The sequence below is a fragment of the Symphalangus syndactylus genome, chromosome 1, assembly GCF_028878055.3.
Source record: "Symphalangus syndactylus isolate Jambi chromosome 1, NHGRI_mSymSyn1-v2.1_pri, whole genome shotgun sequence".
In the NCBI taxonomy this organism is placed as follows: domain Eukaryota; kingdom Metazoa; phylum Chordata; class Mammalia; order Primates; family Hylobatidae; genus Symphalangus; species Symphalangus syndactylus.
Window position 1 is genome coordinate 143039848 of NC_072423.2, and position 14127 is coordinate 143053974.

The following is a 14127-nucleotide window of genomic DNA, read 5'->3' on the forward strand; positions in this document are numbered from 1 at the left end:
TCAGGTGATCTGCCTGCCTCAGCCTCCCAGAGTGTTGGGATTACAGGCATGAGCAACTGCGCCCAGCCAGTTTTATCTTTTAGCCTTCCTGCTTGAGATATAAATGGTTTACAGTAGTCTTAATTTGTCTGTATTCTTTCTTTTGCCAGTGAGTTTTATACGTATACCCATTAGCATCCTTTTCTTTCCTACTGAAGAACTCCCTTTAGCATTTCTTGTAAGATGGGTTTGGTGGTGATGAATTCTTTCAGCTTTTGATTGACTGGGAAAGTCTTTATCTTTCCTTCATGTTTGATAGGAAGCTTTACCAGATAGAATGTTCTTGATTGACAGTTTTTTCTCTTCAGCACTGTGAATGTATTATCCCATTCTCTCTCTCATCCCACAGGGTTTCTACTGATAAATCCATTGAAAGCCATACTTGGGCTCTGTTGAATGTGATATGTTTCCTCTCTGTTGATGTTTTGAGTATTTGTTCTTTGTATATGAGTTTTAACAATTTGATTATAATGTGCCTTGGGAAAATCCCCTTTGGATTGAATTTTATTTGTGACCACTCAGCTTCCTGTACATGAATAAGGTTTGGTCTTTCTTTAGATTTGGGAAATTTTCAGCCGTTATTTCAGTAAGTATCCTTTGTAGACATTTTTCTCTCTCATCTCCTTTGGAAATTCCTATTATGTGAAGGTTACTTTGCTTGATGGTGGTCCGTAATTCTCATAGGCCTTCTTCACCCTTTTTTAATTATTTTTTACTCTTTGATCTTCTGATTGAGTAATTACATGTGTTCTATCTTCAACCTCATTGATTCTTTCCTTTGTTTGAGCAAATTTGTTGATGTCTTCTAATGAGTTTTTCAAGTTTGGTCATTGTATTCTTTATTTCTAGGATTTCTATTTGGTTTTCAAAATTGTTTCTATTTCATTTTAAAATTTCTACTTTTGTTCCTGGATTATTTTCCAAATTATATTTAGTTTTCTATTTATATTTTATTGTGATTCCCTGAACTGATCTAAATTATTTTCAGACATATCATAGATTTTTAATTTTTCTAGACCCTTTGTTAGTTTCTTTTGTTGGAGTTGTATTTCCCTGAGTTTTCACAATCCTTGCACCTTTACAGTAATGCCTGTGCATTTAAGGAGACAGCCACCTCTCCAGCTATTGCAGGTGTTCTTTGGTGGTGTTAGATCTTTACTAATTAGTTTCAAATCTTAATTTCTAGCTTGTTATTCCTGTTCTGAGAAGAACTTATAGTGCATACCAGAACCAGAACACTGCGCTGAAACTAACTTTCTGCACCACCATTATTTCCTGGTTTGGGAAGTTCTTATGGTGAACACTGGAACTTAAATGCTACACTGGAACTAAATCACAGCCCTGCCTTTGTTTCCCAGTCTGGTGAAAACTTACAGTGAGCACCAGAACTCTCATGCCATCCTTTTAGTTGTTCAGGCCAGGAGATGTCTTCAGACAAGCACCTGGGATTTATGGGAAATAGGACTAAGGATTGGGGCCTTCTCATGAATTGTGCCCCCGGTAGTGCAAGGTGCTGGCCAATCACTTTAGTATGGCATTACCACTGATCCGAACATAGAATGTCTACCTAGTTGCTGCAATCAGTGCCCTGCACTTTGGCCTCAACCCACCGCAGGAGGTTCACTCCTCTTGGCACTCCCACTGGTTCTTGTAGGGCAGGACCAAAGTGGGTTTCCCACAGAGATTCCCAGATCTGTGGAGAGATTGGATATCCACCTCCAATTCTCTCCTCTCATTCAGCAGCTATGGGCTTAGGAAAATTTTCTGTGAGTGGCATTGGGGGGCTGGCTTGGGGGAGAGGGTGGCACAGTCTAAAATGACTGTTACTCTTACCAGTTGTGATTTCATTTGATTTTGTGGGCCCAGGGTGTTTCTTCATTTTTCCTTGAATTCTGGTAAATTCAGGATGGTTCTCTTGTCTTTGAATAGTTTCTAATTATACTTTTGTTGTGTGAGTGATGCCAGGGGATCTTCTGTTCTACCATTTTGCTAACATCTTCCCTTAAATGGACTCTTAAACCCTGCCATGGCCCATTTCTTTCATGGATAATTGTCTAATTGTTGTAGTGGTTTTTTGGTAATTTTTTTTTTAAGGACAAAGACTGGTATTCTTTGCTAGCTTGCTGATATCATCGATGAGTTTTTTTTGGATTATAAATATAATGCATAAATGTGAGAAAGGCAATGGGAAGTGGGACTGACAGAGGAGAAAATTTTGCATTTTTTATGCTTTTCTTGGAGGAAGTCATTATTACAGTTTGAAAACATTTTCATGTGTATATAAGTATGACCATAAATTTTTTTCCACATTGGCACATACAGAGTTATCTATTATTACCAACCATAGATTATTCTGTTTCATAAACTATAATTGGCAGGGCGCGGTGGCTCACGCCTGTAATCCCAGCACTTTGGGAGGCCGAGGCGGGTGGATCACGAGGTCAGGAGATCAAGACCACGGTGAAACCCCGTCTCTACTAAAAATACAAAAAAATTAGCCGGGCGTGGTGGCGGGCGCCTGTAGTCCCAGCTACTCTGGAGGCTGAGGCAGGAGAATGGCATGAAGCCAGGAGGCAAAGCTTGCAGTGAGCCGAGATTGCGCCACTGCACTCCAGCCTGGGCAACAGAGCGAGACTCAGTCTCAAAAAAAACAAAAAACAAAAAAAACAAAAAAACTATAATTTAAAAACAATTCTCTATTAAAAATATTTAGTTTCTGTTTTTTGTCATTACATATTATGCTGTAGTCTTTATACTTACACATTATTTCACAGATGTATTTGCTTCTATATAATGAATTCCTGTAAATGAAGGTGCTGAGAAAGTATCTACATATTTGTATAGCTATTGCCAGATTGCTCTGTAAAAGAGTTTACCAATTTTATTCTCTGACTAAAAGTGTATGAGGGTGCCTATTTTCCATATCCTTAGTAACGGTGAGTACAACTTCATACTCTTCGCCATATGATGGGCAAAAATTGTTGCTCTTGTTTTCATTTGTTTTTCTATAAATATGAATGACATTGAAAATCTTCATGTTTAGTGGATATTGGTACTGTTTTTTCTCTTTAAACTACTTATTTACATACTTTTGACATTTTTATTAATTTACAAGTTAGTTACATATTAGGGAAATTTTTCCTTTATCATATCAATTGCTATCACATATGTTGAAAATATACTTCCAGTTTTTCATTTATAGTTTGAATCTCTTCATTTTTTTTACTGTAATTTCTTTCTGTATTCATGACTGATATTTCTTGATAATCTATTTTTGTGATTTTTTTCTTCCTTTTTAAAAATTTCAACTTTTGTTTTAGATATAGGGAGTACGTGTGAAGGTTTGTTACATGGAAATACTGTGTTAAGCTCAGGAGTATGGATCCTGTCACCCATGTAGTGAACATAGTACCCAATAGGTAGTTTTTAACCTGCTCCCTTCCCTTCCCCATCTAGTAGTCCACAGTATCTATTGTTCCTATATTTATATCCATGTGTGCTCAATGTTTTGCTCCCACTTGTAAATGAGAACATAAGTTTTCTGTTTCTGCATTAATTCACTTAGGATTATGGCCTTCAGCGTCATCCATGTTGCTGCAAAAGACAGCATTTTATTTTTTTTTATGACTGTATAGTATTCTTGGTGGATAGGTCCCTTGGTGGATAGGTCCCATATTTTCTTTATCCAGTCCACCATTGATGGTCACCTGGGTTAATTCTTGTCTTTACTGTTGTGAATATCACAGTGATGAATATACAAGTACATGTGGCTTTTTGGTAGAATGATTTTTTTTTTTTTGGTTATATAACCAGTAATAGGATTGCTGGGTTGAATGACAGCCCTGTTTTAAGTTCTTTGAAAAATCTCCAGACTGGTTTTCACAGTGGCTGAACTAATTTACATTTTCACTAACAGTGTACAAGCATTCCATTTTCTCTGAAGCCTCACCAACATCTATTGTTTTTTTAAACTTATTAATAATTACCATTGTGACTGGTGTTGATATCTTATTGTGGTTTTGATATGCATTTCTCTGGTGATTCATGATGCTGACGATTTTTCAGGTTTGTTGGCTGCTTGTATGTCTTCTTTTGAGAAGTGTCTGTTCATGTCCTTTGCCCATTTTTTATGGAGTTGTTTTTGCTTGTTGTCTTGTTTTAGTTTCCTATAGATTTTGGATATTAGGCCTTTGTTGGATACATAATTTGCAAGTATCTTCTCCCATTCTATAGGTTGTCTGCTCTGATACTGTTCATAAATAGTTAAAGTTTTAAGTTTTCAAGTTGATATTAATCTTTTCTTATGTAATTTTTACCATGTTTTAAAATTTTCTTTATCTCATTATTTTCAGCACATTCATTTGTATTCCTTTATGATTTCATTTTTACAGGTAATCTTTTTTATCTATCTGGAAAGTTATTTTGAAACTTTTTGGACTCCATCTCATTCCATTCCCTAAAAGCTAGCCAATTACCCAATACCACTTATTGAGTCATCTGTCTTTCCCACATTGTTATGAAATGTGATTTTTATTCTGCTGTAAATTCTTCCATATATTTAGATATATTTCTCTTCTACTTAAAAAGATATTTGTATTTCTTTTTGTACCAGCACAAAGCTTTTTTTAGTTACCTAGCTTGTTAACAAGTTTTAATATCTGAGAGGCCTGTTTTGAGTTCTGTTTGAACAGGAGTGCTTTTTGCATCCTATGAGACTTGCAGGGTGAAGTCAGAAGATTTAGCAGGCAGTCAGAAAAATGAGTCTTAATCTTTGAAGAGAAATCCAGAGTAAGATAATACAGTGAGAGCCATCAGTTTATAGGTAATAGAAAAATCCATGAGAATGGATGAGAATTCACTGAGAGAAATTCTGAGGAAGATGTAAACTTGGAGTCTTTCTATGTAATGGATTTTTTCCACACATGTAAGCGTTTCTGTTAAATGTTTGTTGATTCTTAAAATTTATTTGCTTTTAAAAATGTCTACCAACAGGAGAGACAATATACTAATGTGTTCATCTAGAGTTGAAAATCAGAAAATCAGTGAATATTAAGTAGAGGTTAGGACTCTTCATACTTGAAACTTTAAAGCAATGACTTTTAAGTTTTATTGTGACCTCTGTGATAGCATGGAAAAGCTGATTTGGGTGTGAGTGTGGGGGGGGGCGGCGGTTAATCTTGCTCTTCATTAATCTGAACTCTTAGAGGTCAGAAACTATCTTGTTAATTTTTTAATGCTGAAAGCATAAAAGGTGCTCAATAAATGTTACAATATAATCAGATATACCAAGCTCCCTAAGAGTAGGCCAATAATCTTGTTTTATTGAACCATACAGGCAGGAGGCAAGTTTCTTTAGTTGTAATAATCTTAGCTTTAATGTGGACGTTGCCAGCTCTTTTAGATCCAAATTGTCTTTGCTTAGACTGATAACTTGTGGATCACTTGTGAATTAATGAGCCGCTATAATTAATTATTCTAAATCAGCTCAAGGGCAGACCTTGTATATGGGGACTGCTATTGTAAAACCAAACAAAACAAAAAAAACCTCAAGCAGACAGAATTTTGCTGGTTTTGGAGAATTAGGCTATTAAAAAATGCCACCTTTTTACTTTTTAAATTGAGAAAGATGTTTCATCCATAGGATGTAAAACAAGTCTATTTACACATACATTATCTCACACACGTCTCACATCCTGGCCTTTACAAGTGTTGCCTAGTAAGGAGGAGGGGAAGGCAGGTGTCCTCCAGGGAGAAAAAGTGCTGGCATATTGTAAGAGGTATCATCAGAGTTGGGCTACTTTTCCTTCCTAGGTGAGTTTCTTGCTGACATTACCCTTTGTCCATGCTCAGATTTTAGGAAATAGAGTATAAAATTGATTTTCATCAAGGATTACCTTTTCCTGTAAAGTGAAAAATAGGCCTCTTGTTTTATTCCACACATTTTTTAAATTCTTGGGTCTGGATTATTAGCTCAGAGCTCACAGGGTTGAGGGAACATAATTGAGAGACTAAAATGGTGAAGAGCAAAATGTCATTATCAGGTTTGAGGATGGAGTTGAAGAAGACTTCATTGTTTCCAAAACCCATTTTTCAAAAATAATTTGTAAAAGTTTACAATAATTTTGTATCTCCTTTGACTCTTTAATCAGCAATAATGACTAAATCATTCATGTCTTTGAACAGTAATTACAAAATATTTTGACATAGTTATCCATTACAGAAACCATAGTGTCTGAGAATGACTGATTAAATAGTAGGAATTTCAAGAAATCTATGGGTCACCTAGACAGCATATATCACTTTAAAGGGAAAATGTTATTTCATGTACTTATTCAAATCCATTAAAATAGGTGTTTCTGTGTTGTAGTTTGTATTCATTGGTTTTATAAAACAAAGCTCTTCCTTTCCATTGATCAATATTTGAGATTCTTCTGGATGTTTGATCAGTGAGGCTCTCAGTAACAAAGAGAATTAATCTGTGGATTCTAAAATAGTTCTGTTTTCCAAATATTTGATTCTTCTCAGTTTTATGTAAAATGTCAAACAGAATAATCTGGTTTTGGCCAATTTGAGTTTGGATAGAACTAAATATCATAGAAGTTAGTCCTAAGTATTACATCACCCATACAGGATCCCTTTTTGAATTTTTGCTTCAGTTTATGGACTCATCCTGTATCCCAAAATATACAAAGCTAAAGCACCTAGCACACTGTCTGTCATGAAGTAGGCTCTCAAAATTAATGTCTTTCACTGAAAATTTAAAAGATATTTTAAGGGGAAAGAAACTAACATTTATATGGGGAAAATGATGAGGGATACTAGGAGTCACTTGCGGGTATTGTAAAGTGACTTTCATTATAAGTAATCAACTTTTATTGTTGTATTTCAGTCAGGAGGAGGATGTAGAACACTGATGCATCAAAAATGTACACACACACACACACAGAACCTCCAGAAGTTATTGTCTTTTTCCATATTTTTTCTCTCTAAATTTCAGAGCACTGATGGTTAAATGCTTTAGATTAAGTGACTCATAAGCTTATTCTGCCAGATTTGGATGGTTGAGAGTCTCTACAGTTTTGTTAATGAGCGTCTGCACAGCAGCTCCCATGCCATTTGCCAAGAAGTAACAGATACTGGCTATTAAGGTAAAAGGTATCTGTGTTGGCTTATGAAATCCCAGCATGCATATTTCTCTAAATATCTTTTACAAAAGACTGAGAAATATCGTGTTACATGCCAAGTGTAGGGCTCTTAAAGTTTTTAATAGATGTGAGAAATGTGCTCCCACTGACGGAGGGGTCGGGTTTCTACAGTGTCATATCACAGGTAATTTCAGGGTGAGAAAAGGAGTGGAAATGAGTGCTCGCTTCTGCCTAGGAGGCAGATGATGTGGTTGCAGCACAGGGTGTAGGAGGTGGAGAGGGAAGAAGATGTCGAATGAGGAGAGCAGAGTGCCGGGAAAGGACCTCAGTAGATGACAGAGCAGTGACATTTCTTCTTTAGAAACCCCGAGTTGTCAAACATTCAAGAGAGGCAGCAATGTCTAGATAGATTTATAGAAAGTTTCTGTAAGGTCTGTATTATTTAAAATTCCTGGATGTCCCCCATTAGAAGATACACAATAAAATTCTACTGTATTTTTCAAGATTGCCAAACTGTGCTTTCCCATATGGCCTCTGTGCAAAGACAGAACCAAGTGCACTTCTTGGGGTTAGAAGGGTAATACTTTAAAGCATCTTGTTTAGGCCAGGCATGATGGCTCATGCTTGTAATCTTAGCATTTTGGGAGGCTGAGGTGGGCAGATCACTTGAGCCCAGGAGTTCGAGACCAGCCTGAGCAACGTGGCAAAACCCCATCTCTACAAAAAATACAAAAATTAGCTGGGCATGGTGGCTACATGCCTGCCATCCCAGCTTCTTGGGAGGGTGAGTTTGGAGGATCGCTTGAGCCCAGGAGGTTGAGGCTGCAGTGAGCTGAGAATGCACCACTGCACTCCAACCTGGGTGACAGAGCAAGACCCTGTCTCAAAAAAAATAATAAAAATAAAAATTAAAGTGTCTTGTTTAGAGGCCATGATGGTTAATTTTATGTGTCAACTTGACTGGGTCATTGGGTGCCCAGATTAAACATTAATTCTATGTGTGTCTGTGAAGGTGTTCTCATATGGGAAATAAGGTTTAATTTATTCAGTCCATTGAGGGCCTGAATAGAACAAAAGGTGGAAGAAGGAGGAATTTCCCCCTCCCCACCTTGTTTTCTGCCTTACCACTTGAGCTAGGACATCTCATCTCATCTTCTCTTGCCCTTAGACTGAGATTTATAACATCAGCTCCCCTAGTTCTCATGCCTTTGGGCTTGATTGAATTCACCACTGTGTTTCCCGAGTCTCCAGTTCACAGATGGAAGATCATGTGACTTCTCAGCTTCTATAATTGCACTTTCTCATTATTTATCCTCTACATCAGATATAGATATCTGTTTAATTAAGGACTCATGGACAAAGGTAACAGAGAGAAGATGGCAGAGATGTTATCTACAATGTCTGAAATTAATGAAAAACTGGTTTGTGTGATATGCAAGATACTCCTTGCCATCAACAAGAATAAGACAGAAGTCCTAGGAGTAGAAGGCAAGAATATAAGTAGACAAATTACAGAAATGGTTGCAAGCATATGAAGAGAAGTCTAATTCATTAGTAATTATAGAATTGCTGATTCAAACAGCAATTAGGTATTTTTTTCTCCCATAAGACTGGCAAGATATTAAAAAGTTGGATAAGGGCATAGGCACCCTCACCTGTTTATCCACTACATGTGGGAATGTGGGAAGTAGACTTGGCATCCATTCTGCAGAGTGAGCTAGAAGTACGGCGGCAAATAAACACACACACACATACACATGCGCACACACACTCACAGACCTGGGTGAGAATTTATTTGTAATGTATCTTGGAGTGATTATATATAATATATTACAGATTACAGCAATTATGCTTCCAAGATACATTACAAATAAATTCCCACCAGGTCCATATGGGATCATGAAGCTGTTCATTTATAGCAATGTTTGTGGTGGCAGAGAGTTGGAGGCAATCAGGGAGAGTAGGTAGAGAAAATTGATGCTTGCATACCATAGAGTTAGTAGTAACAGATTAGATGTACACAAAGCCATATGGATTAGAGTTTAAAACTATTGTGTTAAGTGAAAGAGTATGAAATAGAATGAGATCCATTTATGTAAGTTTAAAATACATGCCTACAAATACACACATGTGCATATACACACAAACAACATGCATTTCATTGCTACAGTTTTACAGGGACAAACCCCAGCCATTTAGAATGAACAAATGAACAATATTTAATTTCAAAGAGTGAGATTGATAATAGCTTGACATTTTAGCGCTTACTGAACTTTTCTCCATCTCCCTTGGGAGGAGTCTAGTTGCAGATTTGAGTGACAGCTCTGTGCACTGATCTAAGCTAAGACATTGGTCTTGTATCTCTATTTTCAAAGTGTCTGTGTAAGAACCTATCCAGACAGTAGGGAAACAAGGAAAGAAAAAATAATTAAATAAAAATGTTCTATTTAGCACATAGGCAACCCAGTATATCTATATATCACATTGTGCATACAAAATTTATAGCATTTGTTATGATTACCACAATTAATGCCGTAACAACCTGGGATAGATTACAGCATTTGGCAGTGGAAGTCTCTCCTGTATCAGGACTCAAACTATAGTATTTCACAAATACGGTTTTTTTTGTGTGTGTGTTGTTCGTTTGTTTTGTTTTTTGAGATGGAGTCTCGCTCTGTCGCCCAGGCTGGAGTGCAGTGGTGCTATCTCGGCTCACTGCAACCTCCGCCTCCTGGGTTCAAGCAATTCTCCTGCTTCAGCCTCCTGAGTAGCTGGGATTACAGGCGCCCACCACTGCTCCAGGCTAATTTTTGTATTTTTAGTAGAGATGGGGTTTCGTCTTGTTGGCCAGGCTGGTTTCAAATCCCTGACCTCAGGTGATCTGCCTGCCTCGGCCTCCCAAAGTGCTGGAATTACAGGCATGAGCCACTGTGCCCAGCCAAATATTTTTTTAAAATCACTTTTATTTAGCTTCTATAATAAATAAAGCTATAATCAATAATGGGTACATATAGACATAGAGTGTGGAATAATAGACATTAGAGATTCAGAAGGAGGGATGGAAAGAGGGTAAGGGATGAGAAATTACTTAATATAGCCAATGTACATTATTCAGATGATGGTAACACTAAAAGCCCAGACTTCTGCACTATGTAGCAATATATCCATGTAACAAAACTGCATCTGTACCCCTTAAATTTACACCAATAAAAATAAATCACTTTTTAAATTATCACACACCAATGAAGGGTTCTATGTGCTGTAATTTTTCTTATACTGTGTGGCTGCTCCCAGTTTTCCCAAGATGTGATTATTGTAGTTTTAATTTTTTTAAGATTTGTCTTCTCAGAACACAGAATGCCTTTGTTAATCTTATTTAGATATCAACATAAAGAACTTTCTAAATTTCTTATTAAACTAGTTGTAAGCTCCCTTTTAAAATTGTAAAAGTAATGTCTTTCTCATTATAGAAAATGTAGAAAAGTGTAGGAAGAATATAAAAATTACCTATGATCTCACTATTCAGGACAGCTACTTTGAACATTTGATGAATATATATATGAATTATCCTTTTTTTCGATGCCATTACAAAACTGGGATCATACCGTATTGTAGTTATTTACTTATACAATGGTTTTCTTCCAGAAATGTTTTAATTTGGCTTATATAAATATACACAAATAAAATAAAAAAAGTGAGTGGAAGAGAAAGGAGGATGATAGGAAAAATGAGACTAGGGAAGGTAAGAGAAAGTCAGGTGTGAGATTAGAATACAATGCATAATGAGCTCCAGTATGTTTGGGAGAAGTGGAGCACACATTCGGGTCTGAGTCTGCTAGCAGCAAATGTTAAAATCCAGGGCATGATTTCTAGAGTCCATAAAATATATACTGCCGTGAAATCAGATGATGCATAGCTCTTGCTGACAGTGGGCCTAAGGAACTTCTCTCTCAAATCAAAATCAGTAGACAAAGAGTAAGATAGTGAACAAGAGCCTCCTTAATGTTTTCCCAGTAATTACAACACTCTCCTTCTTGGGGCTTGGGAGAATATCTTTGCAAAATCTATATCTGATAAGGGGTTAACATTCAAAACAAGCAAGGAACTTAAACAGCTCAATAGCAAGAAAACAAATAACCCAGTTAAAGATGGGCACAGTACCGGAATAAATATTTCTTAAAAGAAGACATACAAAAGACCAACAGGTATATGAAAATATGCTCAACATCACTAATCATTAGAGCAATACAATCAAAAACACAATGAGATAGCACCTTGCACCTGTTACAATGGCAATTATAAAAAAGACAGAGGAAGCTGAGGCAAGAGGATTGCTTGTTCCCAGGCGAGTGAGGCTTTCGTAAGCTATGATCATGCCACTGCACTCCATTCTGGGCAACCGAGTGACAACATATCAAAAAAAAAAAAAAAAAAAGAAAAGAAAAAAACTAGGACAAAAAATAACAAGTGTTGGTGAGGATGTGGAGGAAAGGAAACCCTTGCACACTGTTGGTGGGAATTTAAAATTATTATACCCTTTATAGAAAAAAGCATAAAAGTTCTTCAAAAAAATTAAAAATAGAATTAACATATGGTCTAGCCTTCCTACTACTGCATAGATATTCAAAGGGAATGAAATCTGTATGTTGAAGATACATTTGCACTGTACTCATATTTATTGCAGCATTATTCACAATAGCCAAGATAAGAAATGAAAAGTATCCATTAACAGATGAATGATAAAGAAAATGTGGTATACATATGCAATGGAACACTATTCTGTCATAAAAAGAAAAGTAATTTTGTGACTTGCAACAACATGGATGAACCTGGAGGACATTATGTTAAGTGAAATCATCCATGTACAGAAAGACAAATACTGCTTCATCTCACTCACTTGTAGAATCTAAAAATTGTGATCTGGTGGAAGTAGGGAGTAGAATGGTGGTTGCCAGAGAATTGGGCAGTTGTGGTTGGGAGTTGAGAAGATGCTGGTCAAAGGATCCAAAATTTCAGATAGACAGGAGGAATAAGTTCAAGAGATCCATTGTACAACTTGGTGACTATAGTTGGTGATATGGTTTGGCTCTGTGTCCCTACCCAAATCTGGTGAAATTGTAATCCCCAAGTGTCAAGGGAGGGACCTGGTGGGAGGTGATTGGATCATGGGGCAGTTTCCGTATGCTGTTCATGATGGTGAGTGAGTTTGTTTGCATGAGATCTGATGGTTTAAAAGTGGCAATTTCCTCTGTGTGCTTCTTCTCCCGCCTCCTTATCCAGAAGGTACTTGCTTCTTCTTCCCCTTCTGCCATTTGTAAGTTTCCTGAGGCCTCCCTAGCCACGCAGAACTGTGAGTCAATTAAACCTCTTTCCTTTACAAATTACCCAGTCTCAGGCAGTTCTTTATAGCAATGTGAAAACGGACTGTTACAGTTAGCAACAATATATTGTGTTATCGAAAAATGCTAAAAGATTAGATTTTAAATGTTCTCACCAGAAAAATGACTTTGTGAAGTAATAACATGTTAATACTGCTTCTCAGAAATGTATATGCATTTCAAAACATCATGTTGTCAGTGATAAAAACATATAGTTTTATTTGTAACACAATTTTATTTGTCAATTAAAGTAAATAAATAAATAATGTGTGGAGTCTGGTACCACAACATCTAGGACATAGGAGCTCTGTATCAAGGGTTCCTGCTTTATTACTTTGCTTATTGTCACTGCATTATAACTTTGCAAAATATAGTTGTGTGTTTTCCAAACTGAAAATCCCGATTAAGCAGCTGAATTTGTCCTTGAAGAAAAAATAACTGCTAGTAATATCGTCAGAAGCCAGACCCAAAAAGGCTTCATAAAACCTAATTAATCCTTTTAAATGAAAATGTATTTAAATATATAACTTCATGTATTCATTTGAAATAAGCTGCTAACTCTAAATTAATTTAAATATTCCCAACTACGCTCCTGTAAATTGTACAGAGCAAATTTTATTTTTTACCTATCATTATTTTCTGCTGTATTTCACACTTAAGCCAATGCTCTGATTTCAATTTTACTCAATAAATATTTGTGACTGGAGGTATGTTTTCAATCACCACCCAGGGTAATATGGTAAATGTCAGTTGTCCCTAGTTCAAGTGGACTTTGAGACTATATTATCTCTCATCAGCTATTCTTCTTTAGTGAAATACCCTCAGAGAAGGTTGCATATTAAAAAACAATGTATCCTTCCTCAGGCAGATTTATGTTTTTTATAGAACTTATTTGTATTTTTACTTCTGTATTTTTATTCTCTTCCCCAAGCAAAGTGATAAATTTAATAAATATTTAAAAATTCCATCAATTACCTCCCCTCCTGTATATTCAATTGCTCTTTCTTTTATTCTCATCAATATTGAAGTGGCTGCAGTATCTTCTGTGTCTCTTGCCCTTATTCACTCTCTCCTTACAATTTGCAGCCAAAGATCTTCCCACTATCCTATTACTGTAAGGGAAGAGACCACTCCTCATGTTGTCTTATGCCTAATTTCTGCCTCCAAAGAAAGAAGAAGTAAAAACTAAAAGGCAAAAATGAAATCCACAAGCAGACAGCCTGGCACCACACCCTGGGCCTGGTAGTTAAATATCAAACTCTGACCTAATTGGTTATGTTATCTATAGATTACAGACATTGTATAGGGGAAAGCCCTGTGAAAATCCCTGTCCTGTTCTGTTCCGATCTAATTACCGAGGCATGCAGCCCCCAGTCATGTACCCCCTGCTTGCTCAATCGATCACGACCCTCTCAAGTGGACCCTCTTAGAGTTGTGAGCCCTTAAAAGGGGCAGGAATTGCTCAGTGGGGGAGCTCAGCTCTTGAGACAGGAGTCTTGCCAATGCTCCTGGCCGAATAAACTGCTTCCTTCTTTAACTCAGTGTCTGAAGGGTTTTGTCTGTGG